Consider the following 18,568-nt stretch of genomic DNA (forward strand, 5'->3'; position numbering starts at 1 on the left):
TTTGTTTCTCCTCTTCATTCTGTCTCTCCTCTTCTCCTCCTCTTTGTTTCTCCTCTTCATTCTGTCTCTCCTCTTCTCCTCCTCTTTGTTTCTCCTCTTCAGTCTGTCTCTCCTTTTCTTCTCCTCCTCTATGTTTCTCCTCTTCAGTCTGTCTCTCCTTTTCTTCTCCTCTAGGTTTCTCCTCTTCTTCTCCTCTTTGTTTCTCCTCTTCATTCTGTCTCTCCTCTTCTCCTCCTCTTTGTTTCTCCTCTTCATTCTGTCTCTCCTCTTCTCCTCCTCTTTGTTTCTCCTCTTCATTCTGTCTCTCCTCTTCTTCTCCTCTTTGTTTCTCCTCTTTATTCTGTCTCTCCTCTTCTTCTCCTCCTCTATGTTCCTCCTCTTCATTCTGTCTCCCCTCTTCTTCTCCTCCTCTATGTTTCTCCTCTTCATTCTGTCTCTCCTCTTCTTCTCCTCCTCTATGTTCCTCCTCTTCATTCTGTCTCCCCTCTTCTTCTCCTCCTCTATGTTTCTCCTCTTCATTCTGTCTCTCCTCTTCTTCTCCTCTTTGTTTCTCCTCTTTATTCTGTCTCCCCTCTTCTTCTCCTCCTCTTTGTTTCTCCTCTTCATTCTGTCTCTCCTCTTCTTCTCCTCTTTGTTTCTCCTCTTCATTCTGTCTCTCCTCTTCTTCTCCTCCTCTAGGTTTCTCCTCTTTATTCTGTCTCCCCTCTTCTTCTCCTCCTCTATGTTTCTCCTCTTCATTCTGTCTCTCCTCTTCTTCTCCTCCTCTATGTTTCTCCTCTTCATTCTGTCTCTCCTCTTCTTCTCCTCTTTGTTTCTCCTCTTCATTCTGTCTCTCCTCTTCTCCTCCTCTTTGTTTCTCCTCTTCATTCTGTCTCTCCTCTTCTCCTCCTCTTTGTTTCTCCTCTTCATTCTGTCTCTCCTCTTCTCCTCCTCTATGTTTCTCCTCTTCAGTCTGTCTCTCCTTTTCTTCTCCTCTTTGTTTCTCCTCTTCATTCTGTCTCTCCTCTTCTTCTCCTCTTTGTTTCTCCTCTTCATTCTGTCTCTCCTCTTCTTCTCCTCCTCTTTGTTTCTCCTCTTCATTCTGTCTCTCCTCTTCTTCTCCTCCTCTTTGTTTCTCCTCTTCATTCTGTCTCTCCTCTTCTTCTTCTCCTCTAGGTTTCTCCTCTTTATTCTGTCTCCCCTCTTCTTCTCCTCCTCTATGTTTCTCCTCTTCATTCTGTCTCTCCTCTTCTTCTCCTCCTCTATGTTTCTCCTCTTCATTCTGTCTCTCCTCTTCTTCTCCTCTTTGTTTCTCCTCTTCATTCTGTCTCTCCTCTTCTCCTCCTCTTTGTTTCTCCTCTTCATTCTGTCTCTCCTCTTCTCCTCCTCTATGTTCCTCCTCTTCATTCTGTCTCTCTTCTTCTCCTCCTCTTTGTTTCTCCTCTTCATTCTGTCTCTCCTCTTCTTCTCCTCTTTGTTTCTCCTCTTCATTCTGTCTCTCCTCTTCTCCTCCTCTTTGTTTCTCCTCTTCATTCTGTCTCTCCTCTTCTCCTCCTCTTTGTTTCTCCTCTTCATTCTGTCTCTCCTCTTCTTCTCCTCCTCTATGTTTCTCTTCATTCTGTTTCTCCTCTTCTTCTTCTCCTCTTTGTTTCTCCTCTTCATTCTGTTTCTTCTCTTCTTCTCCTCTTTGTTTCTCCTCTTCATTCTGTCTCTCCTCTTCTTCTCCTCCTCTATGTTTCTCTTCATTCTGTTTCTCCTCTTCTTCTCCTCTAGGTTTCTCTTCTTCATTCTGTCTCTCCTCTTCTCCTCCTCTTTGTTTCTCCTCTTCATTCTGTCTCTCCTCTTCTTCTCCTCCTCTATGTTTCTCTTCATTCTGTTTCTCCTCTTCTTCTTCTCCTCTTTGTTTCTCCTCTTCATTCTGTCTCTCCTCTTCTCCTCCTTTTTGTTTCTCCTCTTCATTCTGTCTCTCCTCTTCTCCTCCTCTTTGTTTCTCCTCTTCATTCTGTCTCTCCTCTTCTTCTCGTCCTCTATGTTTCTCCTCTTCATTCTGTCTCTCCTCTTCTCCTCCTCTTTGTTTCTCCTCTTCATTCTGTCTCTCCTCTTCTTCTCCTCCTCTATGTTTCTCCTCTTCATTCTGTCTCTCCTCTTCTTCTCCTCTTTGTTTCTCCTCTTCATTCTGTCTCTCCTCTTCTTCTCCTCTTTGTTTCTCCTCTTCATTCGGTCTCTTCTCTTCTTCTCCTCCTCTATGTTTCTCCTCTTCATTCTCTCTCTCCTCTTCTCCTCCTTTTTGTTTCTCCTCTTCATTCTGTCTCTCCTCTTCTTCTCCTCCTCTATGTTTCTCCTCTTCATTCTGTCTCTCCTCTTCTCCTACTTTTTGTTTCTCCTCTTCATTCTGTCTCTCCTCTTCTTCTCCTCCTCTATGTTTCTCCTCTTCATTCTGTCTCTCCTCTTCTCCTCCTTTTTGTTTCTCCTCTTCATTCTGTCTCTCCTCTTCTTCTCCTCCTCTTTGTTTCTCCTCTTCATTCTGTCTCTCCTCTTCTTCTCCTCCTCTATGTTTCTCCTCTTCATTCTGTCTCTCCTCTTCTCCTCCTCTTTGTTTCTCCTCTTCAGTCTGTCTCTCCTCTTCTCCTCCACCTCTATGTTTCTCCTCTTCATTCTGTCTCTCCTCTTCTCCTCCTTTTTGTTTCTCCTCTTCATTCTGTCTCTCCTCTTCTTCTCCTCCTCTTTGTTTCTCCTCTTCATTCTGTCTCTCCTCTTCTTCTCCTCCTCTATGTTTCTCCTCTTCATTCTGTCTCTCCTCTTCTTCTCCTCCTCTATGTTTCTCCTCTTCATTCTGTTTCTTCTCTTCTTCTCCTCTAGGTTTCTCCTCTTCATTCTGTCTCTCCTCTTCTTCTTCTCCTCTAGGTTTCTCCTCTTCATTCTGTCTCTCCTCTTCTTCTCCTCCTCTATGTTTCTCCTCTTCATTCTGTCTCTCCTCTTCTCCTCCTCTTTGTTTCTCCTCTTCATTCTGTTTCTTCTCTTCTTCTCCTCTAGGTTTCTCCTCTTCATTCTGTCTCTCCTCTTCTTCTCCTCCTCTTTGTTTCTCCTCTTCATTCTGTCTCCCCTCTTCTTCTCCTCCTCTATGTTTCTCCTCTTCATTCTGTCTCCCCTCTTCTTCTCCTCCTCTATGTTTCTCCTCTTCATTCTGTCTCTCCTCTTCTCCTCCTCTTTGTTTCTCCTCTTCATTCTGTTTCTTCTCTTCTTCTCCTCTAGGTTTCTCCTCTTCATTCTGTCTCTCCTCTTCTTCTCCTCCTCTATGTTTCTCCTCTTCATTCTGTCTCTCCTCTTCTTCTCCTCCTCTATGTTTCTCCTCTTCATTCTGTCTCTCCTCTTCTTCTCCTCCTCTTTGTTTCTCCTCTTCATTCTGTCTCTCCTCTTCTCCTCCTTTTTGTTTCTCCTCTTCATTCTGTCTCTCCTCTTCTCCTCCTCTTTGTTTCTCCTCTTCATTCTGTCTCTCCTCTTCTTCTCCTCCTCTATGTTTCTCCTCTTCATTCTGTCTCTCCTCTTCTTCTCCTCTTTGTTTCTCCTCTTCATTCTGTCTCTCCTCTTCTTCTCCTCTTTGTTTCTCCTCTTCATTCTGTCTCTCCTCTCCTTCTCCTCCTCTAGGTTTCTCCTCTTCATTCTGTCTCTCCTCTTCTTCTCCTCTGTGTTTCTCCTCTTTATTCTGTCTCTCCTCTTCTTCTTCTCCTCTTTGTTTCTCCTCTTCATTCTGTCTCTCCTCTTCTTCTCCTCCTCTAGGTTTCTCCTCTTCATTCTGTCTCTCCTCTTCTTCTCCTCTGTGTTTCTCCTCTTTATTCTGTCTCTCCTCTTCTCCTCCTCTAGGTTTCTCTTCATTCTGTCTCTCCTCTTCTTGTCCTCTATGTTTTTCCTCTCGAAACTGTCTCTCCTCTTCTCCTCCGCTATGTTTCTCTTCATTCTGTCTCTCCTCTTCTCCTCCTCTATGTTTTTCCTCTCGAAACTGTCTCTCCTCTTCTTCTCCTCTATGTTTTTCCTCTCGAAAATGTCTCTCCTCTTCTTCTCTTCTTAGTTTTTCCTCTTGATTCGGTCTCTCTGCTTCTTCTCTTTGCAGTTTCTCCTCTTCTTCTCTTACCAGGTTTTCCGCTCGTTTCTGTTTCTTAGATTCCACTTGTTCACCTTTTATCTGATTTTGCTTTTTCGCCTCAAGTTCTGTGTCTTTTCTTGAACCTAAAAAAAATATTGAAGTGTAAGTGTTTTACATTTAAAATGCTTCTTCATTTATTCAAAACAATTTGTTGTTGTACAATAGTGGGGATTCCCATAAAGCAACCGTTTGAAGAGAACATCGCTGAGCAAGTAAAGACGGGATTACACTACCTAAAATTTATAAACTGAACAGATATTATAATATTAGGCCAACTTAGGAAAATATGTGCCCTCCCGACAAATGTACTTGTGTGTTGTGCGTCAAGTAAAGTGCATTTGTCTTTGGTTTATGGTGGAAAGACACAGCCATACTGTTAACCCGGATAAGTTGAATTTACTTACATTTTTAAGGGCAACCAGTTTCCTCATTTTTTTAAAGTAATGTGAACTTAAAAATTCAACTGTGCGTAACCGTTGGTTGGACAGAGTCCAACTCCATATTGAGAAAACAGACGGTCTTTTCTCAGTTGACCCGGAACCCCAGATGGTTGAGGTGCCTGAGCACCAGGTCCCAGTGCTCGCATAACTGACCCCGAGAGTTAGCTAGAATGAGCCAGTCATCGAAATAGTTCAAGATGTGAATGCCAACCTGAGCAGGGTAGGGGCAGCATCCATGACTTTGGTAAAGCAGTGGGGAGACAGGGACAGCCCAAAGCCTTGTACTGATATGCTCGACCCTCAAAATCAAAATGCAGGAACGGTCTGTCAGAGTAAAATCGAGACATCAAAGTACATGTCCTTCAGGTCTATTGCTGTCAAGCAGACAGGTGAGTATAATGTAACTGAAGTCTATTATGAACAGAAGCACGGAAACCAGCAGATGTAAATGGTGAGTTGAACACAATGAAGATAGTGGAATGGAACTTAGCTGATGAATAACAATATTGTCCTTCATAGGTAGAGAACGAAACGAGGCTGATGACAGACGTGGTTGAGAGTCACTGACAATGATAGCAGGTTCGTGGAACGGGATTGGAAGACGAGGATGGCAGGTAAGTAGAACAGGTAAGGATCGAGGTAGAGTCTGTGTGACCATGGAAAGACGAGATCAGACAATGAAGAGTGGTGCAAGTGAATGTATATAGTGAACAGGTGACGAGGTACAGGTGTGGTGATTAGTAATCAGGGGAGGGTGAAAGTGGGTGGAGTCTGTAGATCTGGTGGAGCCGTGACAATTGCTGCATTTAAAAAACATTGCAGATGTTTCCCTCTCCCCCCTCACAAGCTCCTTTACTATGATCTTAAATACTAACATTTTTAACACATTGTTAGCATTAATTTGAATTCTGATAGCATGAATTAGTATGTTTTAACACATTGTTAGCATGATTTAACACATTGCTAATATGAAATAATATGTTTTAACATATAGCTAGGATTAATTAACATGTTGATAACATGTTTTAGACTGTTAACATGCATTTAACAATACTAGACGTGTATGTTTTAGCATGTTGTTAACATTTGTTGATAACATTAGTACATGTTGATACAATTAGCACATTGTTAACACGAATTAACGTTGCTAACATGATTTAGCACATTGCTAGCATGAACTAGCATGTTGCTAGCATGTTTTAGCATGATAAGAGGATTTAACACATTGCTAACATGAGTTAGCATGTTGCCAATACGTTTTAGCACATTGCTTACATGTTTTAACACATTGCTAGCATGAACTGGCATGTTGCTAGTATGTTCGGATGTTAGTGTATGTCAGTATCCAAAATAGAGTCCTGCGTTTTAAGCAGCCTACACTTGGATGTTGCCGTTTAGGGTAGGGCGGAGCCTAATCTCACGCACACTTGTTTAGAGACAATTCCTTCACGTTGCTCCGTGTTCGAATTCGAAAGCTTCAAGTTCAAAATAGACAGCATGGACGAGGAAAAGAGCACCTCTAGTGCTTCAGATGTAAGCACTTCTCTAAAGAAAGGCACATTTAGGCTACTACAAAACAAATATCACGAAACATCAAATCAGACATTTGGCAGTCTTTTTCGGTTGTGCATGATGGAGAGGGGAATCAACTACCTTTTACCTGCTGCCATAAATGCCAAAAGGTGTTAACATACAACGGATACAAATCGCATTTTTTTTCCAAGACCTTTCATGAGACAGTTCGTGAACATACATCCTGCCTGCCGTCTTGCGGGCATTTGCGGGCGGGAGCGGGACATAATATCACAGATGCGGGCGGGAGCGGGACTAAAAATAACAAATCTTTGCGGGAGCGGGCGGGAGCGGGACTGAACACTGCGGGAGTGGGCGGGAGCGGGACTGAAAATTGTGTCCCGTGCAGGTCTCTACTGCGAGGCTGAACAGCTGATGCAAATGATTGCACGCCAATGTGCATTTGGCTTGTTTTAGTTTCTCTCGAAGTAGATTGGCCTCTCGACGTGGCGTCAACTGACCGACCAAAGAGGAACCGAGGTTATGATTTACAATACTTTTTGTTAGTTTTTCAAGAGTACTGTCTTTTTCTCAATCAATTTTTTGATTGATTACAGTGAATGGAGAATATCTTGTGTTTTTAGTGGGTACTCTGCCAATTCAGCGCCTATGTTTTTGAGAGTTTGTTGATTGTGGATACACTGAAGACAGAAATTGTTTACTGTGCATGTGCTTTTACCATAATTTTCTTCTGTCAGCAGATGTTCTTGTCCTTTTTGCTTCTTATCCCGGTCATTTGGCTGATTTCTGTTATGTTTTCTCTTTGAGCAGCTTTTCAGACAATTAAATGTAGATGATGCTGTAGGGAATAAAACCAGTTTGTTGATTGTGCATACACTGAAAACATACATTGTTTTACTGTGCATGTGGTTTTACCATCATTTTCTTCTGTCAGCAGATGTTCTTGTACTTTTTGCTTCTTACCCCAGTCATTTGGCTCATTTTTGTCTCGTTTTCGCTTTGAACAGCTTTTCAGACAATTAAGCTTAAATGATGCTGTAGGGAATAAAACCAGTTTTTTGATTGTGGATACACTGAAAACATACATTGTTTTACTGTGCAAGTGCTTTTACCATCATTTTCTTCTGTCAGCAGATGTTCTTGTTCTTTTTGCTTCTTATCTCTGTTCACTCTCACTGTCTCAAGAGGATGATCATTTGACTCATTTCTGTCACGGATTCTCTTCAGCATTGCTGAAAATTACATGTTAAACACAACGCTACAAATGATGCTTAAAATATATATGAATTACTGCACATATTGTAAAAAGTTAAATGTAATAATTTTCAAACCCTAATATAATAGGTTTTTGGAGCAGATTATGCTATATTTATTTATTTCTTGCAAAAAGACATTTCATTATAAACTCATCAAAAGGATTTTAGAAAAAAAAAAACATAATATTGAATTTTGAATACTTTTTAAATCACAGTAGTATACTTTTTTCAAAGGCATAACAAAATGATTTTTAAAATAAGAGAGCAGCATCAACATTCCTTAAAAGTTCTTATGTTTTCCACCAAATAAATCATTTATGTTTGGAATAAAAAAAAGGATGAGTAAATGATGACAGTATTTTCATTTAACTGAACTTACCTATTACAAGTAATATCAGTATTCCAAGTACTACCAAATACAAATTAACTTCCATGTGTGCAGCTTTGATAATTTCCATGTTGCTACAAGCAATCTTATTATCTGACCATGTGTGCCGTGAAAAAACAAAGTTTTTTGTCTTCAGATGTGCTGACTCATCTCTCTTTGAAAACAGGCGAGCCAACCAGGGTGGTGTCTTCTGCAAACTCACAAAAAAAAAATCACATTCACTTTTAGATATAAATGCACACACACATACCCATTGAATAAATGACTAGAATTCAGGTAAAAGTACAACCTCATTTCCAGAAAAGTTGGGACATTTTGTAAATTGTAATTAAAAAACAAAATTCTGTGATATGTTCATTCTCTTGAACCTTTATTTAAATGACAAACAAAAGATTTCTTATTTCCAGTGTTTTCACTGACCACCTGACATCAACTGTCACATCACCTTTCCTTTTAATTATTTACAGTTTATTCATGACCAGTGTTGCCAGATGTACGATAATTATCGTATTTGTACGATCATTTTGACCTCTGTACGATGTACATCAATAAATCTGTGGTTTCTACGTCTACCAGGAGAAGAACGTGAAGAGAGAGGGAGCGAGAGACCTTGCGTGTGTGTGCTAGTGTGCCTCACGAAGCGCATGTAAAGGACCCAACCAATCAATTGTAAGTGCAGGCGGGCTTTTATCTAATCTCCCGAACCGGATTAATCAGAACCGACTCCCCCCACCACCACCACCACCACCTCGTGTACGCTAATTTTCTTCCAAATACGATAATTTTGAGCTTCTGGTACGATACTTGGACATTTCCAATCTGGCAACACTGTTCATGACCTAGCTGAGAATTGTTTCCAGTCTGTTTTTACTGTTGCACACGGTTTCCTGTCTGAATTGTGTTAGTTGCTCCGAATAGCTGTGTTTTTAATCTTTATTTTCTATCTTTCCTTACTGTTTAAATTGCTCAATATAACTTAATCATCACAATATATATCTGATATTATCTAATGTTGTCTGTCACATCAATCTGACGTCGCTATTTTTAATCTTAATCACTATCGCTAGCATAACGCATTAGCATTATGCTAGCCTGTTAACCTGCCATCCGTGCTTGCCGTCCTTTTTCTCTTGCACCAATATGATTAGGTACTCTTTATGAGACAACCATCGGCACAGATCCTCAGCAAAGACCACAAGTCCTCTGCACAGACCTATGACCAGTTTCGTCTCCATACTGGCGTGATGAATCCGATCTTCAAGCAAAAGGAACTGGATAAAATATTTGAATGCTACTGATCCACAATCTGACTTGTGATGCAGCCTGAATCATAATCATATTATGTTCGCTCGCTGGCCAAAGGAGAACTGACCCCCCGACTCTTTCTCCATTCTGTCCCCTGATGGAGTTTGGGTTCCTTGCCACTGTCTCTTCTGGCTTGCTTAGTTGGGGACACTTAATAACAATATTATTGATCTGACGGTACTGACTCTATTGGATGAGAACTGAACTGAGCTGGAAGATGACATCATGGTTTTCTGTAGAACTGCTTTATAGATGAAATTAAGTAATTTAATAATTGATGATCTTTACAAAGGAACCGAATCAACACTGAACTGACTTTAGCTGAACACTGCTGTTTTATTTTAGAGCTGTAGCCTATATCTATACACTTTTCAGTTTTATTTTGCCCCTGTCCCAACATGTTCTCAAACTTTTTACACCAAGTACCACCTCAGAAAATAGGTGGCTCTTAATAACCAATATGCTACATCTCATAATAAACAATTTGAAAATACAGTAGCATAGTAGGCCTAACTATTCAGCTACAGTTATGCATAGCTCAAAAATGAGGCACTTTTATTTTATACTTAATAAGAATATTTATATATTATATATTTATATATCCACTTTAAACATTGTAAAAACACAGTTATTAATATTAATAAAACAACAAAATACAGCTTTAACAAAGATGAAAGTAGCCTATTTTTAATTTCTACAGTAAACAAATAGTGTTATTTTACATTTAGGCTTAATTATTAATTTCTGTACCTCAATACTACTGTTAGACTTTGTAACTGTTATTTAGTATTTGTCTCTGCTTGTGTAATTTGTGTATCTGTTCTTATTTTATTACTGACTGTTCACTTGTTTTAAATAATGTGTGAAAACTTGATCAGTTAGGCTAGTAGTTTTTGATGTAGTAGCTATCGAAGAACTTCAAGTGAGCTTTAAGTAATAAATGAAAAGCAAAGTTACACCTCCCCCATATATATATATATATATATATATATTTTTTTTTTTTTTTTTTTTTTTTTTTTTTTTTTGCTGATCCGAAAATCATCCGATCCGTGGGTCAAAAACCGTAAACGATCCGAACCGTGAATTTTGTGATGCGTTCCACCACTAATATATATATATATATATATATATATATATATATATATATCCCCACAGCCTCTCAAATATTTGTATCCACCAGGATACAAAAACCTCTTGATGTATCTTGAATTATGACAGAGGAACAGTGTCAGATCTTCTGTGAATTGCACTTGGGTCATTCCTGGGATTTGGTAATATTTCAACATGTTTTTTTTGTTTTTTTTTGTTTTTTTTTACACTACATCTACATATAATACATTTTCTAAATACCCCACATAATTGGGCACATATCAAACCTTCAGTTTTTTACTTTTTTCAGATTGAAACACCTTTTATTCTCAACCCCATAACAGACTAAATGGAATTGGTTTAAAAAGGATTTTACACAAAACTTGTTATAAAACAAACATCTACCTGCTCATGTGTCCCTCATTACAATTTTATAAGTACAAATATAACTTTTATGATAATTTCACATTTGTATGGGACTAAAGTTAAAAATTTACTTTAGGTTTTATACTTTTTATTACTTTTTATGAATTTAACTGTGTGTCAGTGGACTCTTTAATTTTGTAAAAAAAAAAAAAAAAAAAAAAAAAAAATTGAGATGTTTACCTAAAACCACAATTTTATTGTGTTAGTCCTTAACATGTCAGGTGGTAATTAGCAGAAATGCTTTAATTTTTAATGGTCTTCCTTTCCTTTTCAAGGGAGACATTGAATTTTATATTTTTAATTTGGTCTCTCTCTCATATTGTGCCCTACTTTCTGGGTCAAGACATCTGCTTGCACAAGACTGTTTGGACTTTCTGCTGCTGATGTGGCTGCCATTTCTGATGCTTGTCAATGTTTAAGAGGACACATTACATCAAATATTCTATATATAGCAAAATTATGAGTTGTCATGATTTTGTTAATTATATATTTACTGAAACCATGACTTTTTTTTTAATTAAAATGAATAAAGGTTGGCATTTTGTTTGACAATACTTCGACACTGCTTAGAGCACTTTAATAAATGAAGTGAAAACCCCAGAAATAATGAGAAATATATAGATACAGTATGTGACAGAGTTGAGTGTGATGGGGTTGAGTTTTTTTGCTAAAAATGGTCACTGCTCCCTGTGTAGTGTAGGATAGCAAACAATTTTTTAAAATATTTATTTTCCATCTTAATTTTATGTGATGGTTTTCAGTTGTTATGCTTGACAGTAAATAAAAAGTAGAATACTACTACCATCTTCTGCACCACTGTTAAAGGGTTAGTTCACCCAAAAATGAAAATTCTGTCAGTAATTACTCACCCTCATGTTGTTCCAACCATGTAAGTCTTTCGTTCATCTTCGGAACACAAATTAAGATATTTTTGATGAAATCTGACAGAATTTTGACTCCTCCATAGGCTTCCAGTGTGACCGAAACTCACCGGCCCAGAATAGTTATTAAAACATCGTTAAAATAGTCCAAGTAACTACAGTGGCACTACATTAAGTTTATCATGCGACGAGAATACTTTTTGTGCGCAAAAACAAACAAAAATAACGACTTTATTACACTTTTCATTTCCTTCTCTCTGGGCCTCGTAGTGTTTTTGCGCTGCGCGTCTGTGTTGCACGTCATCACGCAACACACACATGACCGGCGTCGGCCAATAGTGAGCCTACGTGGTGACGTGTAACACAGACGCGCTACGCATTGTGCGCAAAAAGACTACGCGAACCAACTAGAGGCCCAGAGAGAAGGAAATGAAAAGTGGAATAAAGTCGTTATTTTTATTTGTTTTTGCACACAGAAAGTATTCTCGTCGCTTGATATACTTAAGATTGAGCCACTGGAGTCACTTGGACTATATTAACGATCTCTTTAATAACTTTTCTGGGCCAGCAAGTTTCGGTCACATAGCAGCCTAAGGAGGAGTGAAACATGGCTCAGATTTCATCAAAAATATCTTAATTTGTGTTACGAAGATGAACGAAGGTCTTACGCGGTTGGAACAACATGAGGGTGAGTAATTACTGACAGAATTTTAATTTTTGGGTGAACTAACCCTTTAAAGAGACCTGAATGATGTCACGTGTGGGTGGAGCCTAAATTATTATAGGCGGACATAACTTTATAGTCTGTTTTTTATAAAATATCTTGCTTTTTTAAACACTTTTCACAAGAAAGTAAAAGATAATTGCCAAAAATTATAGAAACATACATTCTTTTATGATTTTAAAAAATATATATTAAATGCATTAATTATTTATATTCATTACAATAGATACCAAAGTATTGTGAAAAGCTTTTAACATTTCATTTGGGTGAACCACCACTTTAGGGGGGCAGAAATAGCCTATTTCCGAATCCCAGGAATGACCCATTTAAGTTTTTCATTCTTTTTTATGGTGTTGCAATCGTAGAGTCTGAACATTCAGCGATTCTGAATTATGGTAATTTTGACATAAAGTAAATAAAAAAGCATATTCCTAATTTAGTTTTTTTCCCCCAGAATTCAGACTAATCAAAGTTCGGTTATGTTTGGAATGGAATAGGTCTATTAATATGTAGGCTACTTGATGAATAAAAAACTGCAATGCTTAGAGTAGCCTATACACACAGGAAAATAATGAATTATGTAAGATTGATTGGGACACTTTTTCCCAATCATCTCAATGGAAAAAAGTGTTCCAATCAACCTCAATTCACCCCTATTTATCATTACATTACCTCATTAATCTACGTCGTTTGTTTAATGGTGTGAACTACACTTCGGATACAAAAGGAAATAATTTCCTGATATTTGAAAACTTACCTCAGAGAGACGGATTGTAGGCTAGGTCGGATAGAAGATTAGCCAAAATCGCAGGAATTAATTCAGTATCAATTTCATTGACACAGACACAAGCAATTATGCGTTTTTCGTGTTTAAGAGTAAAATACTGCATCGATTTATTTTATTTCCTTATTTGCTTTCTTTGCGTTTTATCTCCTCCTTGATAGACCGAAAGAAAAAGGGACGAGGACGGATGAATCCAACTGTAAAACAAGTCATAACCAATCGCATAGCCTACTGTACGCTGCCGCAGCTGGATCGATTATGTTATTGAAACATGAGATATCAATACATTTTCATAAGGCTAATGAAGGCTATATTGTAAATATTTAACTAAAACCGTAAACATAAATGTGAATCAAATCTGTAACCTGATAACGTGTGAAGGGGGAGGAGAATAGGCTATAGCCTACACGCGAGTCATCGTTTGGACCAAAGACTTAAAACACGGAATGTAGCCTACTTTCACATTTAAAGAGTGAAACAAACAGTTGAGACCTGAGACAACACTGAAGAAATCGACTGCTGTTGAAAATGGCCAGAAACTTTAAAAAAATCACTTTGTGCGACACAGACATCAAAGTGGTGCAAAAACCCAGCGATCTCGGTAAGTTAAGCACGATATCAGTTTAATAAGTAGCCTAGCTTAGATTTATCGGGTCATATAGGAAAATAAATGTTTTAAATAAATAAATAAATAAATAAATAAATGCCTATTTCTGTTTTTTTTTTTTTTTTTTTTTTTCATGGTGCTATTTTCTTTCCTTAAGACCTACACAGCTTTACAAGAAGCCTAAATGAATTGGATGACATTGCATTAGCAATGCAATCTATTGGCATTAAACGCCCTAAATAATATGTTGTTTTGATAGCCTATTTGTGGATTTAAATCGCAATCTTAAATCGCAAAACCTTAAATCCCAAATGTTACAAGCTCTAGAAGCATCTAAATCGTAATGAAAACAACCCGCTTTTCACCATTGAAAGTGGGAATGTGAAAGAGGAATTGCAGAGTCAGATTGTATGATCTTCAGAAGGTTTTCTCAGTTGCGCTAATTTAAGAATGTTTCTTTTTTAAACAAATGCTATGTGACAGTTATGCTTTTAATCAAGCCTGTGTAAATATTTCAGATGTTTATGACGACGACCCTGATGTTTTAAGAGTTCAGCTGTCTTGCGGTCATGTCGCAGATCCGATGTCACTGACAGATTGTTGCAAAGTTCAACTGTTAAATGTGAGTGTATTTATTTTATTACATGTAGGGCCTATTTTTAGAGCGTAGTAAATATTTAAAGTTAAGTGTTTCTGGATGGGGAGTTGTTTGATATTCTCCTGGTAGCATATCTGCTCATAGTTCTGCAGCTACACCGTGTTGTTATGTTCATTAATGCAATTAATATCTGTGATGTCCAGAATGTGTATAGGAAAACAACTAAATATCCTATAAAGATATTTACCGCTCTGTGCTTAAAAAAAAAAAAGTGTAATGTCATATTATAGTTTGACATGTAGAGGTGGGGTAAGTAGGCTAATTACCAGAGCTTCTCTGTGATTTTAGTCCCGTCCGAATGTGCATCTCGGTAGCCTAATTATAATGGACAAGGTCAGAGTAATAATTAGGCTACATAAGTAATAATTAAAGATTACCTTCAGTAAAAAGGGTCCGGAAAAATTACCTCAGGTAATGCTAATCCCGTGCGAATAGAATAGAAGTATGGAGACGCTTGGAAAAGCATCAGTTGAGTTCTAGACGCTGGAACTAGTCTGTGGCAAAACTCAAGTGTTTCACACACACCATTCAGATCAGAGAGAAGATCGACAGCACTTGTTAGCGGCACAAAACATCTTTTAGCGTTAGGTAAGTGCCAATTACCAACACAATCCAGTCTGAACTTAATTAATACGTCGTTTGACCGGACATAACTGTTTTATATATATAAATATAAGTTATTTTGCGCACGTCATATCAGGAAGCAACGAAACACACACATGGGGCCCTATCTTGCACCCAGCGCAATTTACTTTGTACAGTGACACATGTATCATTCCTATTTTGTACCTGACGCGGAAAAATCAGCGGATTTTTCCATCCACAGACGCACGTCGGTAAATTAGGGAATGAACTTGCGCTCCCTGGGCGGTTCAGTGAAAAGAGGAGGCGTGTTCCGGCGCAAACGTTCCCTGGTGCTATTTTGCAGTTTCAGAAAACAATTCCGCCACTAACCAGGAGAAACCTCGTCTTAAGTCAGCGGCGTGTTGCACATGTTATTCAGAGGCTATTTTAAGGGCGCATGCTTGGCCATAATCAATGTAGCGTGTGCACAACGCACACACACTTTGCTTCTCTCATCTACACAGACACAGCAGTTCTCATTTTTTCAAACCATACAGGAAAAATATTCCACATGAGGGAAATCATTGTTGTGTCCATGAAGATGTGAAAAATAGGCATAAATCTAGCTTACACATTTACCCAAATTATCATACGCCTGTTTAAGCGAAGCTAATCTGGGTGTGTTTCTCCATCCCCAATGTCTCTTCTCTGTGTTTTACGGCCCTGACGAGAACGTCGGTCTCCTCGGCTGTGAACCGCTCCTGGCAAATCCGCCGTTATAATAGCAATCTGCCATGGAACAAGCGCGCCGGCTCTTAAAGGGAATGTGAGATGACGCTCTGATTGGTTTATTTCACGTTACGCCCAAACCACACCTATGAATAATGAAGCGACTTCAGACCAACACATTTTAGATTTGCGTTGGGCGCAAGAGTAAGCCCACAAAGTTACTTGCGTTTTGTGCTTTATACTTGCGTTTCAGAACGTTAAAATAGAGCACATTATCTGTTATGGGTGGTTGCAGGAAGGCATTCGAAGAAGAAGATTAGTTCCAACACAAAGTTTAATAAAGATCAAACAGGCAGAGCAACACACACTAAATGTGAACATGAAACGGAGAATGAATGTGAGGGATCAACTTATATAGCAAGTGTTTTAATGTGTTTCGTCCCATCCGGCCTGCCATATTTGTGTATTTCCCCGGCGTCGAAATCAGGCTCATATAAATGTCAGGAAACGCGATTCCTATTCTAATCTGGCTATAAGCTAATCTGGGTGTGTTTCTCCATCCCCAATGTCACTTCTCTGTGTTTTACGGCCCTGACGAGAACGTCGGTCTCCTCGGCTGTGAACCGCTCCTGGCAAATCCGCCGTTATAATAGCAATCCGCCATGGAACAAGCGCGCCTGCTCTTAAAGGGAATGTGAGATGACGCTCTGATTGGTTAATTTCACGTTACGCCCAAACCACACCTATGAGTAATGAAGTGACTTCAGACCAACACATTTTAGATTTGCGTCGGGAGTCATTTATCCCGCCGGTATAATAGCAACAGCGCCCAAGATCCGCCCACAAACTTACTTGCGTTTCGCGCTTGATGCTTGCGTTTCAGATTGTTAAAATAGGGCCCATGGCGACAGGAGTGACTTCTGCTAGTTTTACTGAGATCTCTTATCCCGTGCGAACTGTCCATTAATATTATAGACGTCCTGTGGTAAATTACATTACTCCATCTACCCTTGTAAAGTTAATCCCATCCGAATAGGGCTTAACCTTAAGCTTTGTTATTTAATTTCAGGGAGACATTGTATTTAAGTGTCCACTGTGTGAGAAAGAATGGCCATATGATGAAGTCCGAAAATCAGCCAAACTCTCAAATGATGAGCGAATAGGTTTTGAGGATGTTCTTGGAACAAATGCTGCTAAGAAGTTAGTTGACATAAAGGATGTATGTACATTTCTGAGTCTTTACTTGTATCTTATTGATTTAAAATATTTACAGTAGGCCTATATATATGTAGATTTTCTGTCATTGTTTCTTCATCACTGTGTTTGATCTTTCTGCAGTGTCCTGGTTGTGGCACTTTTATACAGAGGGTGCACACTACCAATCTCGCTGTAGAATGCATACTTTGCACAAAAAGGACCGGGAAAATCTATGAATTCTGCTGGCAGTGTCAGAGAGAGTGGAAAGGCCCTCGACCTCGTGATGATCAGTGTGAAAATGTGGGTTGCAACATCACTAGCCAGCAACTACTTAAAGACTGTTCAATGGTTACTTTGAGATCTGTGCAGAATGTCCTGTGTCCAGCGATTCGTGCCTGCATATTTTGTGGTGTACTGATTGAACACATTCAGGCAGGATGTAAAATCATGACATGCAAGAAATGTTGCAAAAAGTTTTGCTTTGTCTGTCTTAAACCTGCTCATGAATGCCTAAAAACATCTAGTGAGTTTGTGTTGTGCTCAGCTGGAGTCGCACCAAAGCAAGTAGAAGTTCCTAGATTGTGAGCAGATGTGCTGTAAATTATAATCATATGCTAGGAGATGCAGTTAGTTGAATCTATTTAAACTAAGACTGGGCAATATGGCTATAAAAATATATCTCAAAGTTTTTCAGCTCATTGATGATATTTGTTATAGCCTATCTTGATAATTATGTACTTGCTCTGAAATGGCAAAGGTTTTTTATTTATCAGAGGAACCATAATTTCAACCAAGCTTCCTTTGTAACTGGGTTCAAATTGTTATATATATATATATATAATCACGAGGAAGAATTCTTGCTTTCATTAAAATGCACAAATAAAATGATACAGTACATATTTGTTTTACATATGTTTTCTACTAAAACTTTTTTTGTGAATAAACAGGAAAATGAAACTCCATGTTTTTGGAACAGAATTTTATTATAAGACAATATAATAGTCAATTACTAGTATTATTATGAAGGGCAATAGGTAGGGTATCTCTCGTTGCCATGTTTACGGCATGCCTGCCCTTCTCTTTCAGACCAAAGAGTTGATGATGTGTAACTTATTGCACCCTTTTATATTCTCGGTTGCTCTGTGTGTGATATTATCGACTGCCATCTGCCAATCAATATTGGTGTGTGTTTACACGTGCTTCAGACGTGATGGCATTCCCCATAGTCTCAACACAAATACAGCATCTCAATCTCCTTCTCAGGGAACCTTAGACGTTTTCCTATTGTGATACAGCCTATCTAAATATTTGGCAGATTAAAAAAAAGTGACTATGAACTGAGTGAAACTGTGACATTCACACACACACACACACACACACACACACACACATACGGGTTTATGTGTATTACAAGGACACTTGAGCCCAAACAAGTTTTTTGCTGTATTAGGGGGACACCCCTTTCCACTTGCTCTACAGAGTTGTGGTGCACATCAAAAAAATTAGTTTGAGCCACACAACACAGATTTCACTTCAGAATTTGTTTACACTCAACACAAGTGAAAATGTAACAACCTGACAAAATACACAATTATGAGGACATATTATAATTACATGCAAGCCCCGCCCATGCCACAAACCGTTATTATAAGGACAGTAGCTATAACACACACACACATGCCATTATTGTGTATTAAAGGGACACACATGTATTAATAGGACATATCTAAACATACACAAAATAAAGGCATTGAGTATTAAAATGACATCACTGACAAGAACTAACTAGCACTATGAGCACCATTCTCTCTGGAACACTGGATATTGTTGCACCCATTAGATTAAAAAAGGTCAGAGAGAAAATTAA

At 38.6% G+C, this 18,568-nt stretch overlaps 1 long non-coding RNA gene across 1 annotated transcript; it reads left to right on the top strand.

Annotated features, from left to right (window-relative positions):
- The first annotated feature begins 12,902 nt into the window (after positions 1-12,902).
- Positions 12,903-17,662, top strand: LOC308701017. Its single transcript, XR_014031382.1, has 4 exons — positions 12,903-13,547; positions 14,072-14,175; positions 16,574-16,723; positions 16,843-17,662. It is a non-coding gene; the product is annotated as an uncharacterized lncRNA (long non-coding RNA).
- The last annotated feature ends 906 nt before the right edge of the window (positions 17,663-18,568 follow it).

This window comes from Scardinius erythrophthalmus, assembly GCF_964197995.2.
Source record: "Scardinius erythrophthalmus genome assembly, chromosome: 13".
NCBI classification, from domain to species: Eukaryota; Metazoa; Chordata; class Actinopteri; order Cypriniformes; family Leuciscidae; genus Scardinius; species Scardinius erythrophthalmus.